This window comes from Macaca nemestrina, chromosome 8 (genome assembly GCF_043159975.1).
Source record: "Macaca nemestrina isolate mMacNem1 chromosome 8, mMacNem.hap1, whole genome shotgun sequence".
Lineage (NCBI taxonomy): Eukaryota > Metazoa > Chordata > Mammalia > Primates > Cercopithecidae > Macaca > Macaca nemestrina.
In genome coordinates this window covers 7,777,176-7,800,735 of record NC_092132.1, presented here as the reverse complement: position 1 = coordinate 7,800,735, position 23,560 = coordinate 7,777,176, and the positions used below count along the sequence as shown (strand labels likewise).

Sequence of the window (23,560 nt, the reverse complement as noted above, 5' to 3'; positions counted from 1 at the left end):
CCCTACAAGCCTCTCTCTATTTTGTTGTCTAGTAGCAATTTATAATTTTCTTAATAACATTAATCATAATTTATAATCATATATTATTTGGGTAAATATTTGAGTACATATTTTGTGCTCAGGAAGCTGGGGCAATATTCTCATCTTAGCCTCTGGAGTAGCTGGGAATACAAGTGCGTGTCACTGCACCCAGTGAATTTTTTATATTTTTGTATTATTATCTTTTTTTAGAGACAGGGTCTCATTGTGTTGTCCAGGATGATCTTGAATTTCTGGGCCCAAGCGATTATCTCACCTCCGCCTTCCAAAGACTATAGCTTTTGGAAACCAAGGTGGACGTATTTTTTAAACTCATCATTTTATCCTCAGCACCTAATAACTAAAAGCCATCTTAAAAATATTTTTAAAGAATAAATTAATATGTGTACTTAGTTATAGAAGGGAAATATTAAAGTTATTAAGAGTACAAGTGAACTGACATACATGAAACACCTTGGAAAGATTCTACCTCTCTATCATAAGAAATTAAATCAGGCCGGGAGCTGTGACTCACACCTATTATCCCAGCACTTTGGAAGGCCGAGGCGGAAGGATCACCTGAGGTCAGGAGTTCAAGACCAACCTGGCCAACATGGTGAAACCCTGTCTCTACTAAAAATACAAAAATTAGCTGGGTGTGGTGGCGGGCGCCTGTAATCCCAGTTACTTGGGAGGCTGAGGCAGGAGAATCACTTGAACCCAGTAGGCAGAGATGGCAGTGAGCCAAGTTAGCGCCACTGTGCTCCAGCCTGAGCGACAGAGCAAGACCCTGTCTCAAAAAAAAAAAAAAAAAAAAAAGAAAAGAAAAGAAATTCAATCAAGTTCTGAATATTCTACTTAATGTAAATCAAGGAACAATCTTAATTCATCATCTATAAAGGCTGTTGATAATAGAATGTACTTACAATTTTGCCATGACTATTAAATAGCACCATACCTGTCACAAAATAGGCGCTTAATAAATATTTAGTGAATATTTATTCATGCCAAAGAATGCATGAAAACCTGTTAAAATGTATCTATAATGTAACTAAAATGGTGAGGGATAGGAATGTACTTATGGCATTAAAAAAAGGTAATATAAGAAGAGAGCAAGGAAATAAAATGGAGTGGAAAGAAAGACCACTTGGACAAAGAAAAGGAATGGATTTTTCATTATTCCTTTATTTGAGGATATGAGGCTTCAATAGCAGATTTCAGAATCCGTAGATCTCAGCAAGTAGCTTGAGATATATGTTATTTGAATGTTTCCCTTAATACTGCCATGGGAACCCCCCCAAAACAAATGAAAGTCTCCAGACTTCCACTTAAAAATCTTCCTTATATTAATAACTCATGGATGGTTGGCAGAATCTGTATTATTGACCAAGATCTGTAGTCTGTTTCATGATGGGTCACATGGGGAAATACCTGTTTGGGAAGTGTTTTTCTCAGAAGAAGGGACAGCACTATACCACGTAAAAGAAGGGGGACCTGCAAAGAGGAATTTTTACACCATAAGGTCATTTGGTTTCTATGTAAAGATTGATTTTATGTTCACCAGATCTCCCAATAAAAAGCAAAGCTCATTAAAATATCTGAATTTTATGCCCTTTCTACACTTACTATTTAACTTCAGGCAGATTACATAATTGTTCTCCAACTCTCTTGTACTAGTTATAATTCTCCAGAGAAACGGAAAGAGGAAATTTGTTATGGGAATTAACTTACATGATCATGGAAGCCAAGAATTCCCAAGATCTGCTGTACATTAGCTAGAGACCTAGGGATCATTTACCGTCACATCTATTCCTTAGGTAGAAAAATAGGGTAATAATTTCCATTTCTCAGTATTGTTTTAAATACTATCTAAAATAATCTGGACAAGTAACTAAGGACAGTATCCATAATCACATAACAGATGCTCCATAAAAGCCAGCAAAGAAAAAGAGGAGAAAAGAAAGGAGAAGAAAAATAAAGATGTGGGAGATGGTGAGTATTTTCTTCTATCCTTTCCTTCAGCAAACTCTATATAAAATTATTTTTCAGAAATTAAATAACAATGAAGAGCATATAACCCAGCCAGCTGTCAATGAGATATTTTAACCATATATATATTTATATATTCAAGCTACATGGCAAGTCACAGATGTCTATTGATTTCTCTGCTCTGAAATAGATGGTTGTTTAGTTCTGAAAAGTGAACAATTTTCTTGACACCAACCACTTGTTTAATAGTTTTGGAATAATCCATATTTCATTAAGATGATGACTTATCACGCCCAACCTTCTGCTGTCTTGCAAACTATTGATTTAAGGCAGTTTAGCACTTGTAGAGCATCTACTAAATTGGTCCCAATCAGCAGCGCTGTGTTATATACTCATTCCTCACGCCATAAACACTGGCATTGCATATTTTAGAACATGTCCATAGATTTGTTTTCTCGACAACATCCTTCCCTTCCAAATCCTTCCACTGAAACAGTCACTGCGTAGTTTTTTTGTTTTTTTGTTTTTGTTTTTTTATAATCCACATAAAACTTTCAGATAAGTAGAGGGCACCACAATCAATATTCATAGTGTGATTTACTGGAAGAGGTAGTATTTCACTAAATCCTCCCTGTAAATCCAGTGTGCAAAGTAGTTAGTACAGTAATCCATCTCCCGGATATTTTAAACAGGGCATTAATGGGCTTGGAAGGTAGAGGGGCTGTGAATCATTTGCCTGTGATGGAGGTAGTTAGAGACTTTATTAGCTCAAATGCTTCAAACTCAGCTCTGCCTTCCGCCCCTTCCTCCCACCCTCCAGGCCCAAACCCACTAATCTTCTCTCAGCTGCTCATTTTCTCTGAATGTTTGCCCCCGACTTTCTTGGGCGTTCTAGTTCTCTTTTGTAGGGATGCAATATCCTTCTGAAAGCCATCAAGGATACTAACTTGACTTTTAAAGTTCTATTCCATTTTTATGGTTGTGTTTTTTGTTTTTTTTTTTTCCTCCAGGGTCAGTTTTATACCCTAAATTCTTGTGTGTGTGTTTTTTTTCCAATTATTTATTGATATGGTTTGGCTCTGTGTCCCTACCTAAATCTCATGTCGAATTCCAATCCTCATTGTTGGTAGCGGGGCACCTGGTGAGAGGTAACTGGATCACGAAGGTGGATTTCCCCCTTGCTGTTGAAAGTGAGTGAGTTCTCATGAGATCTGGTTGTTTAAAAGTATGTAGCATTTCCTCCTTTACCCTCTTTCTCCTGCTGCCATGTGAAGACATGCTTGCTTCCCCTTCACCCTTCTGCCATGATCATGTTTCCTGAGGGCTCACAGCCATGCTTCTTGTACAGCCTGCAGAACTGTAAGTCAATTAAACCTCATTTCTTCATAAATTAGTCAGTGTCAGGTAGCCCTTTATAGCAATGTAAGAACAGACTAATACATCTATGTAAGAATTTGTTTGGCACGCAAGTAACTTACTTGCCTATTCATCTTTCTAGAATAGTTTCACTTGCAAAGTTGTAGATTGTTTGCAAGAATGCAACAAAATGTACATTAACTGTTTTAAAAAATCTTAGGTAATATCATGAATGTAAAATTCAAACAAGATCTTAAACATGATTTGGTAAATCCTGTGTAGAAAAATGAGTATTACAAATGAATATATACTTGGCCATTTAGAAACAGAAAAGGGCACTATTGTTTCCAATAACTGTAATTAGTTCAATATTGTTACAATATAAGATGTACAACTATCCATGATAAGAGATAAGCGTAGAAAGAAATTCGAGGCAAATTTGCAGACTCATATTCAATAACCATTTGTTGAGTAAATGAATGTATGAATTAATTTGTCAACCAAACAATATATCAATGGATAAACTATTTCTACCCTTCCATTCACGTGGTTGTGTACTTCTTCATAGACAAAGTGCTTCTTGGTTTTTTTTTACTACTTAATATCTCTTTTTTATTCGTATCATGGCATTTTACAAAGGAGCCAGAACAATTGTCTTATCCCTTTGGGAGGTTTGCTGACCTTTGATATAGAATCAAAGTCTCTCACTGTTTCCTGATAGCTTTTATGTCCTTGAAGGTGACAATAATTAGATCAGAAGTATTGCCACACTTACTTCCAACTCTTCCCACCTTATAGTTGATAAAAATACATTGAGCCAACGTATCAGCTGGTCTTTTCAATTTATTAATCCGAGAATCCATCTGTTCAAATTGAGGCTCTAGCAACACGACTGTTAAGGCCAGATGGGCTAGTTGTCCTTACGCTGCAAAGCAACAGCATCCTCAAAGCCTAGCACAAGGACTTTATGCTTGTTGTATTAACAGATGGGGTGAGTGGCATTTCCTATCTGGGAGCTCTGCAATTTGCAATTTCTGCCCTGAAGCCATTTAGCAGGAAAATATAGTAAGAAAATAAGATACTTAGCATTTTTACTTTCTTTCATATTAATGCTTTATGGAACAGAAAGGTGTAGACAAAGAAGTCCTAAGATTGAGAACCTTTATTTAGAGAAACTTTTCAGAATGACATACAACTTAGGTCATTCTTGGGAATACTGGAATATATCTATTTGACTTATTGTTCCAGTTGCAATATCAGTGGGACATGTAGGAAATAATGACAAATTGTGTCAAATCCAGTGCAAAGTCCTTGTGATGGTAGTATGAAATTCAGTTTCCGGGAGGTGCCCAAAAACTGTCTGCCTGGTTGTCCATCTGACGGCCTTTTCAGCTACGAGTTGAATTGATTTTGGGGGGTTTGAGGAGGTAAGAGGAGAAAATGTAACTGAAGGGGAGACACCAAGGTGTTTCAATCTTAAATTCAGAAATTCAGTTCCTATTTTGCTAATATCTCTAGATTCTTGCCCATAATTTAAGTGATTTCTCTGACTACTATCAGAGACCTAGAAACATTTTATATTTTGTATTTGCATTCTATTTTTGGTATTTTACTTGGGCTTTGACTTTTCCGTCTTCAGACCTTTTCATATTTTGTTGTCACACAACCTAATGTCAGGTCTGGTGTTAGTTTCTGGAACTCACAAACATGGTAATCACCCAAAAAGTAGTAAAGAAAACAATAATTATGAAATTATTACACACAATCCTATTTATTCTATTATAAGCAAATTACACATAATGTTTTACAGATTTTAGTGTATGTCTTGCACATTTGTTACATTTCTAAGTATGTTATTTTTTGTATGCCATGTTTTCTCAATGTCATTTTCAGATAATTCTTTGTTAGCGTATAGAAATCCAACTGATGTTTCATGTTGATATATAGTCTACAACTTTGCTAAGCTTATTTATTGGCTCTAATAGGTTTCTTTTTGTCTTGTTTGGTTTTCTTTGGTGGGAGAGATGTAGATCCTTCTCATATATAAGACAATGTCGTCTGCAAATAATGATAATTTTATTATTGCTTCCTATGCAAATGAACATTTTTTATTCCTTTTTTCTGCTTTTTCATTTTTTTTTCTTTGTTATACCCTCCAATGCAATGTGAAGAGAAACAGTGTGAATAAACACACTTCCCTTACACCTGACCTTAGAAAAAAGACTTTTGCCTTTCACATTTAAGTATGACGTTTGTTACGGAGTTTTCGCAATGTTCTTTTGTTCTTTTTCAGATTGCAAAATCTTTTTCATTTTTCTTTTCTTTTTCTTTTATTTTTTTGAGACAAGAGTCTCACCATGTCGCCCGGGTTGGAGTGTAGTAGTGCAATCTCAGCTCACCACAGCCTCCACCGCCTGGGTTCAAGTGACTCTTGTGCCTCAGACTCCCAAGTAGGCACGCACTACCATCCCCAGCTCGTGTTTGTATTTTTAATAGAGACGGGGCTTCATCATGTTGGCCCGGCTGGTCTCAAACTCCTGACCTCAAGTGATCCACCCACCTCGGCATCCCAAAGTGCTGGGATTACATGTGTGAGCCACTGCACCCGGCCAAGAAGCCTTTTTCTGTTCCTAGTGTATTAGGTATTTTTACTATGAAAACATGTTGTATTTTGCCACATGACCATTTAGTGTGTGTTCAAACGATCACATGGATTTTATTATTTTTTACCTATTGTTGTTTACATATAATATACATATTGTGACTTATTAGGTTGGTGCAAAAGTAATTGCAGTTTTTGCCCCAATTGCTTTTGAAAGTAATGGCAAAAACCGTGATAACTTTTGCACCAACCTAATAGTCGGTATATGGTGTTGTTCACATCTTCTTTGTCCTCATTGACTTTCTGTCTAGTGGTTCTACAGAAAGTGAAGTATTGTAGGCTCCAACCATAATTGTTTATTTGTCTACCTTTTATTCTGTCAGTTTGGTTTTATGCATTTTGGGGATCTGTTCTTAGGTGCTTATGCGTTTATAATTATTATAGCTTCTCGATTAATTGAAACTTTATCACTACATAATGTCATAATGTCTTTCATTGTCACTCAACAATTTTTATTTTAATGTCTATTTTGTCTGATAACACAGTTACTTCAGCTCTCTTTTGAGTACTGTTTGCAATTAATTTTTTTATATTTTTGCTTTAACCCTATTTGTATAATTGAATTTAAAGTGAGTCTCTTGTAGACTGTGTATAGTTGAATTATGCTTTATTTTAAATCTATTCTGCTAAATTTAAGGAGTTTAGTTGATTTATAATTAATATAATTACCCATAAGGCAGAAGTGAGTCTTGCAATATTACTAAATATTTTCTATATGTGTTATGTCTTACTTGTTCTTTAATTCCTCCATTGCTGACTTTTTAAATTAAAGACATATTTTCTCATGGATCACGTTATACCTTTTTCTATATTTCTTTAGATAATTTCTTGGTTGTTACTATGGAGACAAAAATTAAAATTTTAAATATAATAATCTGATACAGATTAATACAAACTTAAATTTATTAGCATACAAAAATGTTGTTCTTATATATTTTTTCCTAAATTCTATGCAGTCATTTTCACAGATTGCATTTTTATACATAGTTTGCCCATCGACTAAAATTAAGTATTATTGCTTTATGCAGTTGTCTTTTAAATTTGATTTTTAAAATACAAAGAAAAATGCATGTATAATGTCTTTCATTTACCTATGTAGTTATATTTCCAGTGTTCTTTTTTAAATTTGATTTGAGTTATTGTCTAATGGTCTTTCTTTCCATCCCACAAGACTCTGTTTAGCATTTGTTGGAGAACAGGCCTTAGAGTAACAAGCTCTTATATTTTATCAGTTGATATCTTTATTTCTTCTTCGTTTTTGAAGGATACTTTTGTCCAATATAGAATTCTTTGCTTCCCATATATTTTTCTGTCAGAAATTAGAGTACGTCACCTCACTGCTTTTTGGCTTCCATAGTTTCTGATGAAAATTATGTTGTTCATCTTATTGAGAGTCTTTTGTACTAACAATTGCTTCTCTCTTGCTGCTTTCTTGATTTTTTGTCCTTGTTTTCAACAGTTTAATAACGATGTGATTCCATGTGGCTCTCTTTAATTTTTTTCCTACTTGGACTTTGTTCAGCTTCTTATATGTGTAGATTGATGTTTTGCATCTAATTTGATAAATTTGGGTCATTATTCTTTCAAATATCCTGTTTTCTCTTACTTTCTCTCATCCTTCTGGAACTTCAAATATGTGAATGTAATTGTGCTTCATGGTGTTCCAAAAGCCTTTTAAGCACTCTTTATTTTTCTTTATTCTTGATTTTTTCTGTTCCGCAGAATGGATTACCTCAAATGACCTACTCAAGTTCACTGATTCCTTTTGTCTGTTTACTCAAATCTGCTGTTGAGCTCCTCTTGTGAATTTTCATATCAGTTTTACTTTTCAGCTTCAGAATTTTTATTTGGGTAATTTTACAAATTTCTATCCCTTTATTGATATTCTCTATTTGTTGCAATATTACTCTCATACTTTCTCTTAATTCTTGAGGTGTGGTTTCTGGTTCATTTAGCATATTTAAAATAACTGGTTTAAAATCTTTCTCTAGAAGTTCTAACATTTGGGCTTGTTCAAGCATAAGGCTTTATAATTTATTTTTTCCTATCTATGGACCATCCTTTCTGTCTTTTTTAATCCCTTGCAATTTGGGGTTGAAAATTGGAATTTGAATATTATAATTTGATAACACTGAAAGTCATGTTACTTCTCTTTCTCAGGATCTGTTATTGTTGTTGCTTATTACTGTTGTTGTTCATTTTGTTTAGTTACTTTTTTGAAATAATTCTGTTAAGTCTATATTCTTTGTTGTGTGTGGCCCCTGAATTTTTTGTTCCACTAGTTTGGTGGTCAGGGTCATATTGGAGAGAGCTTTTCTTAAATGCCTGGCACCATAAATCTTCCAGTCTTTCCATGAGGCTATGTTTGTTTGTCGTGGCATGCCTTCATCATTCACTGGGCAGTTTACAGCTTTGCCTTATCTTTCACTTCCTGCTGCCAAAGACTGTCAATATCAGTAGGAGGTGAGAGTAGAGGGTCTTTTTAGATCTTTCCTGAGCATGTGTGTAGCATTCTACATTCCTGGAATATGTTAGAGGTTTTCAAACCTGTTAGAGATATCTTATTCCCTAGATGTTTCTTCTAAGCTTTTTGGTTAGTGTATTGTTATCTATAATCCTCAGGCAGCAGCAATTGAGACAACAGCCTGTAAATGTTTTCCACAAATATTCCCCATCCAACCTAGGAAGTGGTTGGCATTAAGCCAATTTCAAGTTAAGCAAAATTATGATAATCCATTTGAGCCAGTGTATAAGGGAGCCACAAGCCAGGTAAAAAAAAAAAATAATTAATTATAACTATTTATGAATAAGGTCTTTTCATCTGTGTATCCTACAGGGAATACTGGCTTGTGGAACATAGGGCTAGGGTAAGTTAAAGTCGCACAAAATGTACTGTTATCACCAAAAATTAGCCTTTTATAATGAACAAGTGTTTCTTACTGGATTGTAGAGGATAGGGCTAGGGTAAGTTAAAATGGCACGAAGTTGACCGTTATTACCAAAAATTAACCTTCTGTAATGAACAAGTTTTCTTACTGGATTATGGAGGATAGGGCTGGGGTAAGTTGCAATGACACGAAGTTGACCGTTATTACCAAAAATTAGCTTTTTGTAATGATCAAGTGTTTCTTTGGGTGGCTGCAAGCCTTTGGTTCATTTCCAGAATTCAGAAAAGTTGATTCTGACAGCTTTCCAGTGTTTAATTGTTTTTGTGGAGGGGAAGAATTTGAAGTTCCTTATCCATCATTTTCACTAACATCCAGTTTTCATTTCTTGGCAGGGAAAATAGTTATAAATCAGGAGAAAAATATATAAGAATATATATTTACTAAAACACTTGTATATATGTTCAGAGGTATGCTACAGACTGAAAGCACAATTTTTTCCTTCCCGTTTCTCTCAGGCAGCAGTGTCTAAGACCACAGCTGACCCTAAAGGACCTCCACAAGTGATCTATTTTCTTTAAACAATTCTCATTCCTGTTTTAATTAAGGAATTTTATTATATTGTTTTAAGGGTCTAGCATAATTTCCTCCTTACAAAATTAATACAAACTCATTATAGATATTCTGCAAGATAGACAAATTTGAAAAGAAATAAAAATAATTATACTGCATAATTATTATTTCTAGTTAAGGACCCTTCTTTGTATACTTCTCTTTACATAATTATGACATTCTTTAGATGGAAGTGTTCATATTGCTTATTTTCACTCAAGGAAGTGTTGGCTGGAGCATTTTTCTATGTTAATAATATCATTTAAATTCCAACTGGCATCCGTATATGATGTAGTATTACATAGCCATTGAAGTGCACTCACCATAAAACAAATTATCTCATATATGATGGTTTTATAACATTTAATCTGTAGGTATAATATAAGCATTTAGTCATTCAGATTTTATTGAATATTTAGAACATCTCCATCATTTTAATTATTAAAATTATCATTGTTATGGGATAGTGTCTTCACAAAATTCACATGTTGAAACCCTAACCTCCAGCACCTCAGAAAATGACTATATTTGGGAAAAGGACTTTTAGAGAAATGATTAAATGAAAATGAGATCAATAGTGTGGACATTAATCTAATATGGCTGGTGTACCTCTCAGAAGAGAAAATCTGGAACTATGTAAAGACATCAGTGACGTGTAGGCATAGAAGAACATCCAGAATAAAACACAGCGGGGAGCCAGCCATCTATCAGCCCAGGAGAGAGGCCAAGGATAAACCAAACCAGCGAGTACCTGGTCTTGGACATCTAGCCTCCAGAAGTCTGAGAAAATACATTTCTGTTGTTTGAGCTGCTGCTTCTGTGGTAGTTTGTTACAGAAGCCCTAGAAAATGAATACAAGCATTGTGATGTACATTTTGATAATTAGTAGCTCACTCATGATGTACAAGGATGACACTTTTTGGAATAAAACTACTACAAATGGCACTTGCTAAAAAATCAGAATGTGTTTTCATTAAATATATTTCCCACGATACAACGCTTGATAACAATTACTTCACGCAGTCCTTCCTGAAGCCCTATGAGTAAAGCAGAACATCTAATGATTAATTGTGAAAATTATCTATACTGCTGAGCTTTTCCAATATCTGTGTTTACTACCTTTTAAATGCCCAGTGGGTAATATTCTACTTACAAAGATATGAGAAGTGTTTTTGCTAATTGTATTTGGGTAGGGTAGGACAAAATGGAACATTATCTTTTTTGGCAAAGTCATTCCAACATACAGACCAAAAATCCGTCTGTTGCAAGACAAAAGAAATTTTTTTTCACTTATTCATTTTTGTTCCCCTAGGGCATTAAACATGTTCTGATGTATTTGACCAGTAAAAAGTCAATAGACTTGACCCAACAGCAGATGGGCATCTGGATTAGAAAGACATCTTACTGAAAAGAGAGTTCAGGTAATTGATTATTTGTGATGGAATTGTGGTGAGGAAGGAAAATGTGATAGTCCAAAGGTGATTCTTTTTGAAAGTTGTTATCCATATCATGTGTGCAGTTATGTCCATATACTTATACATGGTGCATATTTTGATATAAATTACCCCAACATATCTTTGCACCCTGCATGTCACGATGTCTCAATTTATATTATTAGAAACATTGGGTGCCAGGCACAGCACTGAAGTATTACACATATGTTCTATTCCATTCTCAAAATTTCTCTGTGATACTCTCATATAAGAAATTAAACCAGAGTTCTCACAGTCTACATAACTCCAAAAATGAGACCATTTCCCAAAATTCTATACTATTTCTTAATGAAAATGTGATGGTGAATATAAGCCAAGTTGCATATTGCCAACACTGTTTGTAATGATAAAACAGTAATAAGAAAAAGAAAAAATATGTCTATGAAATAAATTTATAATGCCCATTTATTTGCACATCATGCAGCTCTAGAGAAACAGATCTATGTGTGTTTTTATGGAGAGGTATATTGGTTTACTTTAAGTTAAACAAGCGGTAAATTAATACATAAAATTGTACTAGTATAAAATTACATACATACACACAAAATACATGTACTTACTCATTTTTCCATGATATATATATATATATGCATACATGTTTCTCAAACTTTAGTGTGCTTAAGAATTACCTGTAACATGGAGAATAAAACTCTCAAGTAGAATCTAAAAATTTGCACTTCTAAGAATTTCCCAGGTGATGTTAATATTGCTGGTGTTCAGACGTTGGGGTAGAATTGTTATATAAAATGTAGTATGTATGCATGCATCAGATTCAAGCACATATATCTATACACATATACATATATGTGCATGTATGTATAATTATATGAAAGTTTGAACACTAATTAAAAAGTGTAGAAACATACATATGAAACTCAAAGTCGTGCTTAATACAGGAGAGTAGAAACGTGTCTATAAAGGGGACAAGAAAGTCCCTTTTCAACTTAATATACACTGTATTTATGTATTTTACGTATTTATTAATAACTAATTAAATTTTTTTTTTTTTTTTTTTTTTTTTTTTTTTTTTTTTTTTTTTTTGAGACGGAGTCTTGCTCTGTCACCCAGGCTGGAGTGCAGTGGCCGGATCTCAGCTCACTGCAAGCTCCGCCTCCCGGGTTTACGCCTTTCTCCTGCCTCAGCCTCCCGAGTAGCTGGGACTACAGGCGCCCGCCACCTTGCCCGGCTAGTTTTTTTGTATTTTTTAGTAGAGACGGGGTTTCACCGTGTTAGCCGGGATCGTCTCTCGATCTCCTGGCCTCGTGATCCGCCCGTCTCGGCCTCCCAAAGTGCTGGGATTACAGGCTTGAGCCACCGCGCCCGGCCAACTAGAGCAACATATTTCTGCTGTACTCTTTAATAACATATCAAAGATATGCAAATTAAAACAATGAGATATCACCTCACACCTGTTAGAATAGATATTATCAAAAGGGTGAAAGGTAGCAAATGCCATGGAGATAAGACGTGGATGAAAGGAAACACTTGTACATCATTAGTAGGAGTAAACGTTGCTACAGTCATTATGGAAAACAGTATTGTTAAGTATAGTTTCTCAAAACCTTAAAAATAGAACTACTTTATAATCCAGTAATCACACTTCTAGGTATATATCCAAAGCAAATGAAATTGGCATAGCAGAGATACCTGCACTCTCATGTTCATGGCAGCACTATTCACAATAGTCAAGATATGAAAATAATCTAAATATCCATTGGAAGACGAATGGATAAACACAATGTGGCATAGATAGCTAGCTAGCTAGATAGATAGATGGATAGATAGATATTATCTATCTATCTATATATAGATGTATGTATATATGCAGTGGATTACCATTCAGTCTTAGAAAAAAAAAATCCTGCCATTTGAAACAACATAGATGAATCTGGAGGACATTATGCTATGTAAAATAAGACAGGCACAGAAAGACAAATACTTTGCAATCCCACTTACATGTAGAATATAAAAATGACAGACTCATAGAAACAGACAGTAGAATGATGGTTTCCATGGGCTGGGTGGAGGAGGATATGGGGAGATGTTAACTGAGGGGTCCAAAGTTTAAGTCATGCAAGATAAATAAATTCTGGAAATTTAATGTGTAACATGGTGACTATACTTAGCAATACTGTAGTGTGTAATTAAAATTTTCTTACAAGTTAGACTTTAAGTGCTCTTACCAAAAAGAGAAAAAGCTTAGTATGTGAGGTGATAGATATGTTAATTAGCTCTACTGTGAATATTTTATATATATATATACACACAATATATCAAGTTGTACATCTTACATATAAATTTTTATTGTCAATTTTACCACAATAAAGTGGGGGAGTAATCCTCTAACTTATTTTCACAAACCCCTAATTATCTTATTTTCTGGGAGTATTTTTTATCTAACCCCAGCCTTCTGCCAGAATCTGGGGACATCTCTCTTTTGAAGAGTACATTGCCTCCCTTTGTCAGCTTGATAGCCACAATAACTCAAAACTGATTTTTGTTAACAATAGCCATATGACATAGCAACCCAGAGATCCACAAATCTCTCAGTGTAACAGTGTTCTAAAACATGTATTTCCATTTTTTGTACACCAATAATCTTTTCATATCCATCTGTGACTGAGTGACATGATGTGCTGTAGATGTTGTCAACTTACCTTTCTCTGCTAGCTGGTATTCACATATATAAGCAGTATTCAGTATGTGTTAATTAAATGGTAAATGGATGAATTAATGAATGGTTATGGTCTCTATTTGTTCAGAAACTGATAAAAACTCACAATTTACTCGCTATGAACTGAAGTGTAATGGAAGCATCAGCATTGTAAAAAAACATTATCAGTAACTAAAGTCTATGCTTTTCCAGATTTTCTCAGTATTCACTTATATGTTTCTTTTTTATTATCCCTTCCAGGTACCACATTACATGTAGGTGTCATGCTGCCTTCGACTCCTTTTGATAGTGGCCACTTGTAAGACTTTCCTTGTTTTTGATGAACTTGATAGTTTTGAGGAGTATTAATAAGGCATTTTGTAGGATGTCTCTCCTTTGGGATTTGTCAAGATCTCACCTCTTGACGTTCACTTACCTAATTGTTCAATTGATGTAAACTTGTATAGCGGTTTCAAAATTGTAAATCCTTGCCCTCCCCACACAGGGAATCAACTTTATTAACTAGAGTACAATACTTATATACAGTTCCTTTTACTTTTAATCTTGCAGACTCCACTCTTTTTCAAAATTAGACCTTTTTTCCTCTCCATTTTAGTAATTCCATATGTTTATAATAACAGATTATTTTATTAAAGTATGGGCTCATCCCTCCATCCTCAATGACTCCATCCTCCTAAATGACTTACAAAATTTCATACATCAAAGTATGCCTAAATGTTATAGTAAGTTCTGCACACTTCTATGGATTTTGACAAATGCATGGTGTCATGTATCTTCCACTACATTATCATACAGAATAGCTTCAATGCCCTTAAAAGTTTCCTGTGCTCTAGCTATTCTACTCTCTCCACAAACACTTGGCAACCTCTTTACTATCGATGGTTTTCCACTTTATGTCCTATAAATGAAATCATGCATTATGTAGCCTCTTCAGATCGGGTTCTTTCACTTAAACTATGCATTTAAGATTAGATTAGTCCATGTTTTTGCATGACTTGATAGTTCACTACTTTTTATTGCTGAAAAGTAATCAATTGCATATAAATGTAAGACATTTTGTTTACATATATATCTACTGAAAGTCATATTGGTGACATTCACTTTTGAAACACTACTTTAAAAAGTTATGAATCTTTATATACAGGGATTTATATGAATGTAGGGCTCCTAGGTGATAAAGAAAGCCTAGAAAGGGGTAAGTGAGGAGGAGTTTTCTTCCCCTAGTTTGGATAGTATTTTGGCAAATTCCTTTCCCCTGAAGAGTAGGCTTTGTTATAGACGTGACTCTGAATATATTTAATAATGACTGTTTCCTCCAGTCCACAAAGAGATCTTTGTTATATCCTCCCATGAAAGTATGGATGTATAGAGGATTCTCCATCCCCTAATACTGTGTCTTCAAGGAACTTCTCCCTCTGGTAAGCAGATCTTGGCTGCAACTCCCTGGATTCTCCTGTGGCTCCACCATTTGGGGGTCATGATTTGCCTGGTGACCTCACTTTTCTGATGAACCAAGAAAATTAATTTGTTTACAGATTTTTCAGCTTTTTATTATGAGAAAAAAGGAGGAATGACTTCCAAGCTCCTTTCATATCAGAGCAGACTCATATTTGTCACATATTTTTCAATAATAACGTTCGGATAGTAAGACTCTGAGACACTCAGTTTTCAGCTTTTTCTCTTTTTTTTTCTAAGAATTTGCCTATAGATTACCTAAGTCAGGAATCTGACTTTTAATCATTGTACCATATTAATATTACCCAAATTGTTTTCATTTCCAATTTATTTTTAATAGCACATCTGGTTACCATCTAATATTATTATAATTAAACTGCAATTTACTATAATATAATAATTCATATAATTCACCAAAATACTAACAATGTATATCACTGGATAATAAGAATATATATGTGTATGTGAAAATATAAATATATATTTTAGTTATATATATATAGGCATTTTTGGATTTACAGAAAAATATGTATTTACTACAACACTTATATATTCACTATTAAGATGGTTCAGATACTTCTGTTGCCTCTCGAGCCTAGTGATCTGTCTTATCAAATGATTCTAAGACTCTAGTAGAACTACTGGAATGGCATGGTAAGCAGATTTTTGGGGACTTACCCTTAAGTTTCTGATTCAGTTATGGAGAATTTCTATTTCTAGCAAGTTTTCAGTTGATGTTGATGCTGACTTTCAGGAAACCACAATTGGGGAATCATTTTAATATGTTAAAGTACAAGCACCAGTACTTATTACTTATTGAAAGCTCCCTACTTCATTGCAATAGATAGCTTGGCCTAAGAGTCACAGGAAAAAAAATTCTCAACCCCAAGTCCCCACAGTGATAACCAATATGAGCTAATTAGCTTTTTTATGTTGGATGTAGCCGTCCCTTCATATAACTTGCAATGTGTTCTGGGAAAAAGAACACTATAAACATTAAGATCAATGCTATTGACTAAGAATCTCATTATCAAAGCATTTAGCTCGTTATCATTATAGGGGACAAAAGGGTAATCCTTATAACTGAAGTGCTACGAGAGCATTGTTACCTATCGAGTACACACAGGGCCATCATCTGTTCCAGGAGTGAGCGACCACTATTGAATCCAGTCAGAACACAACAAAGTAAACTGTAAATTTGTTTATGAGTCAATGTATTCATTCAATATGTTTCTCCAACATGGCTGCCAGACCATAAATTAAAAATTAACCTCTATGACTCATTTTGGTGGCAGTGTACCAAATATCTTCAAAACCAGCCAAGATTATTAAATGTTATTGTGAAACAACAAGTTTTCAAAACATGAACTGTCAGAATGTAGGTCTTTCGTTCATTAATTATTCATGTAGCAATTGTTTACTAATTTATTGACATGTGCTAAGGAATAAAAATACTAATCCTGCCCTGGATTTCCCCGTAGTGTGAAATAATCATGGTGTTCTGAGATTGATGCTGATATGAACAAATACGAACAACGGGAATCCATTTTATGTTTGGGAACCTTTATCTTTCTTTAAAAACCTATTTAAATTCCATTTTGATTTGTTAAATTGACACAGTTGGAAAATAATTTTAATTTTACATTTCTATGATAAATACATTTTTGAAAATGCTTCTGAGATGATACAGGGTCATGGCAAGAGAAGTGTAGCTACCAATTCTAAAAGGTCAAGGTTTAAATACCCTGGCATACACAGATGATGCTATAACCCACTTTTGAAAGGAAATTATATCATAATGTTTCTTGGTGAGGCTTGCATCATTTATTTGCTGGTTAGTTACTATTATATAATTATTCATGAGCTATTGCATTATTGAATATACTGTTATTAATATTTTGTGTCTGAAATTTTATAAAGTACTATATTATATAATATTCAATAGTCTTATAAATTGCTGTGTCTACATATATAATATATATATAAATAAGTGGACAAAGTCAAAATTAATCAAGTGATAGAAAATTAGTTTGCATCTGTTGTGGGTTGAGTGGTGTCTCGTCCTAACCACCCACTTCAGGATTTGATTTTACTTGGAAATAGGGTAATTGCAGATGCAAATTATTTAAAGTGAGGTGGTACTGGAGGAGAGTGGACCTTACTTGTAGTATGACTGGTGTCTTTCTCAAAGGGGGACATTTGGACACAAGAAACATGAAATCCATGTGAAGATAAAGGCAGAGGTTGTGGTGAAGATTTTACAAGCTAAGGAATGTGAATGCTTTCCAGCAAATCACTAGCAGCCAGCAGAGAGGCCTGGGAGAGATGCTTCCTGGCAGCTTTCAGGAGGAACCAACGCTGCCAACACCTTGATCTCAACCTCTAGAGCTGCCAGACAATAAATTTCTATTATTTATTTATCTACTCCAACACCTTGATCTCAACCTCTAGAGCCGTCAGACAATAAATTTTTTTATTTATTTATCTACTTATTTATTTATTTATTTATTTTGAGACAGAGTCTTGCTCTGTTGCCCAAGCTGGGGTGCAGTGCAACTGGCAGGATCACCAATTGCTGCAATCTCTGCCTCCCATAGTCAAGCGATTCTTGTGCCTCAGCCTTCCAAGCAGCTAGGACTACAGGCACACGCCACCACACCCAGCTAATTTTTGTGTTTTTCAGTAAAGATGGGTTTTCACTATGTTGGCCAGGCTGGTCTCAAACTCCTCGCCTCAAGTGATCCGCCCACCTCAGCCCCCTAAGGTGATGGGATTACAGGCGTGAGCCACCGTGCCCAGCCAATTTACGTTCTTTAAGACACTTGATATCCTGTATTTTGTTGAGATAAACCGAGCAAACAACAGCAAATCACCAGCAGCTAGGGGAGAGGCCTAGGAGAGATTGTTATTAAATTGTATTGTTTTATTATTTTATGTTATATATAAATTAAAAATATAAGTATAATCATTTGGTCCTTTTGAATGCCAGATTTGGTCTAAATATTCTGGTAACCTTGTAAAATGAGGTGAAAAACTTTCCTTTTCTCTATTCTGGACTAATATTTTATTTTTAACCCGAATATTTTATTTTTCTTGAAGATTTGGAAAAATTTTCTTGTAAAAATTTCTAAGACTCTTTCCAATTTGTGTTTTTTTAATCAATCTCTAGATTTTCAGCCTATTGCCAAATCAATATTGACAATTTTTGCTTTGAAACACATCTTTTACATTTTTTCTAGATTAAATTATGTATAGTGTTCTTATATACTTATTTAAGCTTCTCAATATTTCTAGTGATTTATGTTCCTCACCGTCAATGTTTTATTAGAATGTCTCTTTCTAGAACATGATTTAAAAGTTTTGGTTACTCCCGCTCATTTTCTCTCACACTTTGTTTTTCCCTCCTCCATCCTACCTATATAATACTTCTGCTAAATACTATAATGTAGCACCTAATCATTTCAATAAGCGAAAATAGGAAACTAAATGATTATATTTTGAAACCATAGACAAAAATCTCCTATTTTTAACATATGAGATGATTATGTTTGTGAAAACTAGAAATAAATTCAAAAATATAATACTAGAAATAAAAACATCCCTTAAATTTGTCAAGGTCAAAATATAAATTTTAACAATAAAAATCAATTGCATAATGATTGTAACAAACAATTGGAAAACTAAACTTAAAATATCACTCACAATAGCATTACAAAACAATGAATACCAAGGAATAAACTTAACAAACATTTGCAATATATATACCATGAAAACTACAAGTAATTCTGAGAGAAATTAAGAAAGACCTAAATAATAGACATGTCATTGTGAAAGACTCAATATTTTTAAGATGTTGATTCTCTCAAAGTGGATGTATAGACTTAATGCAACCCTAATCAAATGCCATCTGTCTTTTTTTAAGTTCTGAGCTGATTAGAATATATATGTGTAAATACAAAATACCTAGATAGCCAAAAACATATTCAGAAAGAAGCAATTTAGATTATTTGTACTACCAGATTTAAAGATTTCTTCAGACGTTAAATTTCATAGAGCCCATGGCATAACTGTATAGCAGCACCAAAGAAGTCTGCTGACTCTGTTATTGTTTGTGGTTCTGCTATTTTTTTTTTTAGCTAATCATTCCTTCAGTAGCAATTACATTTAACAAGCTCTTCCTCAGAGAGAGAAAAAGTACTTCTCTCTTTGTACTCCCCTTGCCCTCATTAATCCTTGTATTCTCTTCCAGAGTAATCCAAAATAAGTCAGTCTTAAAATGAGGGAATGAGATGAGAATTTCCAACATATTATGCTTAATCTTAATTATTAACGTTATAGTATTATTTGTAAGTTTCATTATCAAAGTAAGATGCAACTGCAGATTGGTGGATGACTTTGTTCCAATTATTTTTAATAAAATGGCAGAAGGCAGAATCAAAACACACCAAAAACACTAAAATAGCACCATCACATCCAACACACCTTAGACTAGTTAGTTACATTCCCTTGTCCAACTTCCGGAGCTATAGAGGAAGAGATGGACATCCATTTTATCCCTTCTATACAAGAAAGGAGCCAACATTTGTTATACTGTTCAGGGCTACTGGCAAAATTAATATCATGACACACAACAAAGTTGAATTAGTGCCTTAGGGAGTAATTAATGTTTGAGAAAAATTAACTCCAAAACAGTAAGATTTCTTTGTTTTTCCTTTACAAGTTTTTCTTTCATTTGAATGGAAGCTGAAGTAATTGTTAAAGTGGTATTTATTCTTCATTTTGTATGTAAAAATTTTGGACAGAGCATGTGAAATACGAAATTTGAAAAGATTCATTTAAAATATGACTTAAGAAACATATAGCTTCCAAGGAAATGTCACTTTAATTCCACTGAATAATGTCATCAGTACTTGATATACTATATTTTCTCTTTCAGGGAATTTTGCTGTCTTAGGAATAACTTTGAAGACTCTATTGGATCATTTAAAAAGAGAAAAAAAGTAACTAGTTAACTACCTTAGGGTTAAACCTAAGATTATTTTGAACTTTGGGAAGTGACCCCATGAGTATGGATCTAAAATAAATGAAATGAAATAAGATAAAATAAAGCACAAAAATATATCTAAAACTGTAACTTCTGGCAAAGTGCAATTACTTTGCTTGTACCCTTTGGATTCTCGCTAAAAGCCTGTTTTGCTATAATTACAGAAAGTTTGATTATCTGGCCTTAGTAATCACTAATTATTTAATATTTACTTGTCACTTAGTTATTATCCAGCCCTGTACCCTTAAATACTAAGATGAAGAGATACAGACTTTGATTCTAAGCAATGCATCTGAAGAAAGGACATTACATGAGAGGAAGAAGATGTAAGAACAGAATTGAGAATAGCATGTGGCCATCAGTAAGGCCATTTTTTTTGAAACCATTTTTATGAAAGAAATTGCAAGAGTTATGGAGATAAGAATGAAGGCCATTTGGAGTAAGGTTTTACCACTATGTAGAACTAGCATATAACATAGTTTAATAATTCATGTTCGGCCGGGCGCGGTGGCTCAAGCCTGTAATCCTAGCACTTTGGGAGGCTGAGACGGGCGGATCACAAGGTCAGCAGATCAAGACCATCCTGGTTAACACGGTGAAACCCTGTCTCTACTAAAAAATACAAAAAACTAGCCGGGCGAGGTGGCAGGCGCCTGTAGTCCCAGCTACTCGGGAGGCTGAGCCAGGAGAATGGCGTAAACCCGGGAGGCGGAGCTTGCAGTGAGCTGAGATCTGGCCACTGCACTCCAGCCTGGGCAACAGAGCTAGACTCCGTCTCAAAAAAAAAAAAAAAAAAAAAAAAAAAAAAAAAAAAAAAAAAAAAATTCATGTTCATAATATCCATGATAAATCATCCACAAAAACATTTACTATTATAATTATTTCTGATGTTAACAACGCATTCTTAAACTATAAGTGGAATATTTCTTACATTATAAGTGAAATATTGTATTTTATTACAATAAATAATTATTACATTTTAAAATAATTTCCAACCATATGTTTGTATATACATATTTTAGATTAAATTCTCAAAAAGTATCCTGAAAGTTTTCTTATAATAAACTATTTTTAATAAAACCAGTATGTGGCACACTATTTTATAGTCATAATTACAGAAATTATCTTTTAATATTTGATAGAAATTATTTTTTGCATAAATTATAAAAGTAGAAATTATTTTATACTTCTTTCCCTTTTATACCATTATTTCTTTTCATTTTAACCTATACACACATAGAAACAAACAAATATTACAAGTAATTTGTCACACAAAAACACAAATTATGTGATTGATATGTCACTCATGAATCAGCCATCCACATTTCAATATTGTTGTGTGCATAAATTACATTTTTTGTTTGTTTGTTTGTTTTCAGATGGAGTCTCACTCTGTCACCAGGCTGGAGTGCAGTGGCACTATCTAGGCTCACTGCAACCTCTGCCTCAAGCAATCCTCCTGCCTCAGCCTCCCGAGTAGCTGGGACTACAGGCACGTGCCACCACGCCCAGCTAATTTTTTGTATTTTCAGTAGAGATGGGGTTTCACCATGTTGGCCAGGATGGTCTTGATCTCTTGACCTGGTGATCCGCCCACCTCAGCCTTCCAAAGTGCTGGGATTATAGGCGTGAGCCACCGCGCCCAACAATAAATTATATTCTTGTCTTTACCATAGCTGCCCAAGATGAATTTTTTCATCACAGTGTATTACACTTTGCTTTTATTACTCCTGATTATATGACATTAACTTCCCTTGAATCCATATAGTAACTAATATATTTTCATGTTTTTTTATAATATGTTAGCAGAATGATATATCATAATGATTCATATAATACTGATGTTTTGCATTGTTTATTTGTCATTTATAGGTAATACTGTGGTAAATATCCTAGTACATAGTGTTTCATGTGTCTGGATTTCTCCCTTAGGTTGAACTGGAAGAAACAAAGATAACAGCTTTGAATATTTGTATGATTATGTTACACATCTTTTATTTTATATTTTAAGTTTTTTTAATCAAACATTGTATCAAGTATTAGAGTCTTATCAGCAATTTTTCTAGGGTCATTCATTCTTACACTTATTCAGCACATTTATTTAACGATTCATTCCACTCTCATTAATAGCACCATCACAATTTAACCCAGATTCACATTGTTAAACTAGATTACTTTTAGGTTGTGAAGGGTACATTGCTATAGTTTTGCCTTCTTTTAATGCTGGCAAGTTTTGACTACTTTTTTCAAATATCATTTCAACTTTGTGCAAATGTATTTGATAAATTCACTATCTCTTTATCTCTGTTTATCTACCTAATTGCTAGAAATAGTTTTGCATATATTGGTAGCAATCGTTTAATTTTATTTATAGAGTTTCTAAAAGTGTCTAAATTACAACTCAGGAAAAATCAGAAATGTTTAAAAAGCCATCAAATGAGTAGGTGAAATTATTTGCAAAATATAAAGTCAAGTCAATGTATTGTGATTCATATTTATCTTCTGCTGATCTTCATAAAATTAGTTGAAGTTTAAGGAATTTACTTGTATTGTGCTGTAATAAAAATAGAAGCCTATAGCTTAGAGTGATTAAGTTACAGATCCAAGAACTTGAGGAATAATAATTAAGCTAATGAATCTAATCCCAAAATGACATTCATTAACTAATATCCCATTGGAACAAAAAAAAGCTTTGCAGTAGAATATAAAAGTAAGCCCTAAAAAAGCATAAGGAATTAGTATTAAATAGGCGGCAACTTTCTAATTATTAGAAAGGACAAACTGCTTTGAGCTTTAAAAACCCACATTCTTGGATAGTTGGGTAACCAAGGGGGTACTAGAAATTGACAATGTCCATTTACTGAGCAGTGTGTTTTGAACAGTTCTATCTCTAAGCTTTATTTCTCAGCGTGTTTGTTTGTTTGTTTCATCTTGTTTTTTTGAGAGGGAGTCTCCCTCTGTTCCCAAGGCTGGAATGCAGTGGTGCCATCTAGGCTCACTGCAACCTCTGCCTCCCAAGTCCAAGAAATTCTGCCCCAGCTTTCTGAGTAGCCAAGAGTACAGGCATGTGCCACCACACATAGCTATTTATTTATTTATGTATTTATTTATTTGTATTTTTAGTAGGGATGAGGCTTCACTAAGTTGCCAAGGCTTGTCTCGAACTCCTGACTTCAAATGGTCCTCCCATCTTGGCCTCTCAAAGTTATTTCTCAGTTTTTGAAAATCATTCTCAAATCTATAATATCCTCTCCTATCCAATATATATATATCAGAATGAATTTAGCAGATTTTGGAATGTAAGCTTTTCCCATCTAGAATATTAACCAGACCCATGGTAGGCATTTTATAAAATTTGCTACCTAATTCATA

At 34.1% G+C, this 23,560-nt stretch overlaps 1 long non-coding RNA gene across 3 annotated transcripts in view; it reads left to right on the top strand.

The window, feature by feature from the left end:
* Positions 1-20,678, top strand: part of LOC105488267 (uncharacterized) — a 30,883-nt gene extending 10,205 nt beyond the window's left edge. For 2 of the 3 annotated variants that reach the window (XR_011606689.1, XR_011606691.1), the window contains 5 exons: positions 1,940-2,010; positions 10,835-10,943; positions 13,930-13,987; positions 15,009-15,107; positions 20,081-20,678. This is a non-coding gene — a long non-coding RNA (uncharacterized lncRNA). Of the gene's footprint in view, positions 1-1,939; positions 2,011-10,834; positions 10,944-13,929; positions 13,988-15,008; positions 15,108-17,335; positions 17,635-20,080 lie in introns of those variants that run through there. The other variant, XR_011606690.1, reaches the window with a different exon arrangement.
* Positions 20,679-23,560: the final 2,882 nt, after the last annotated feature.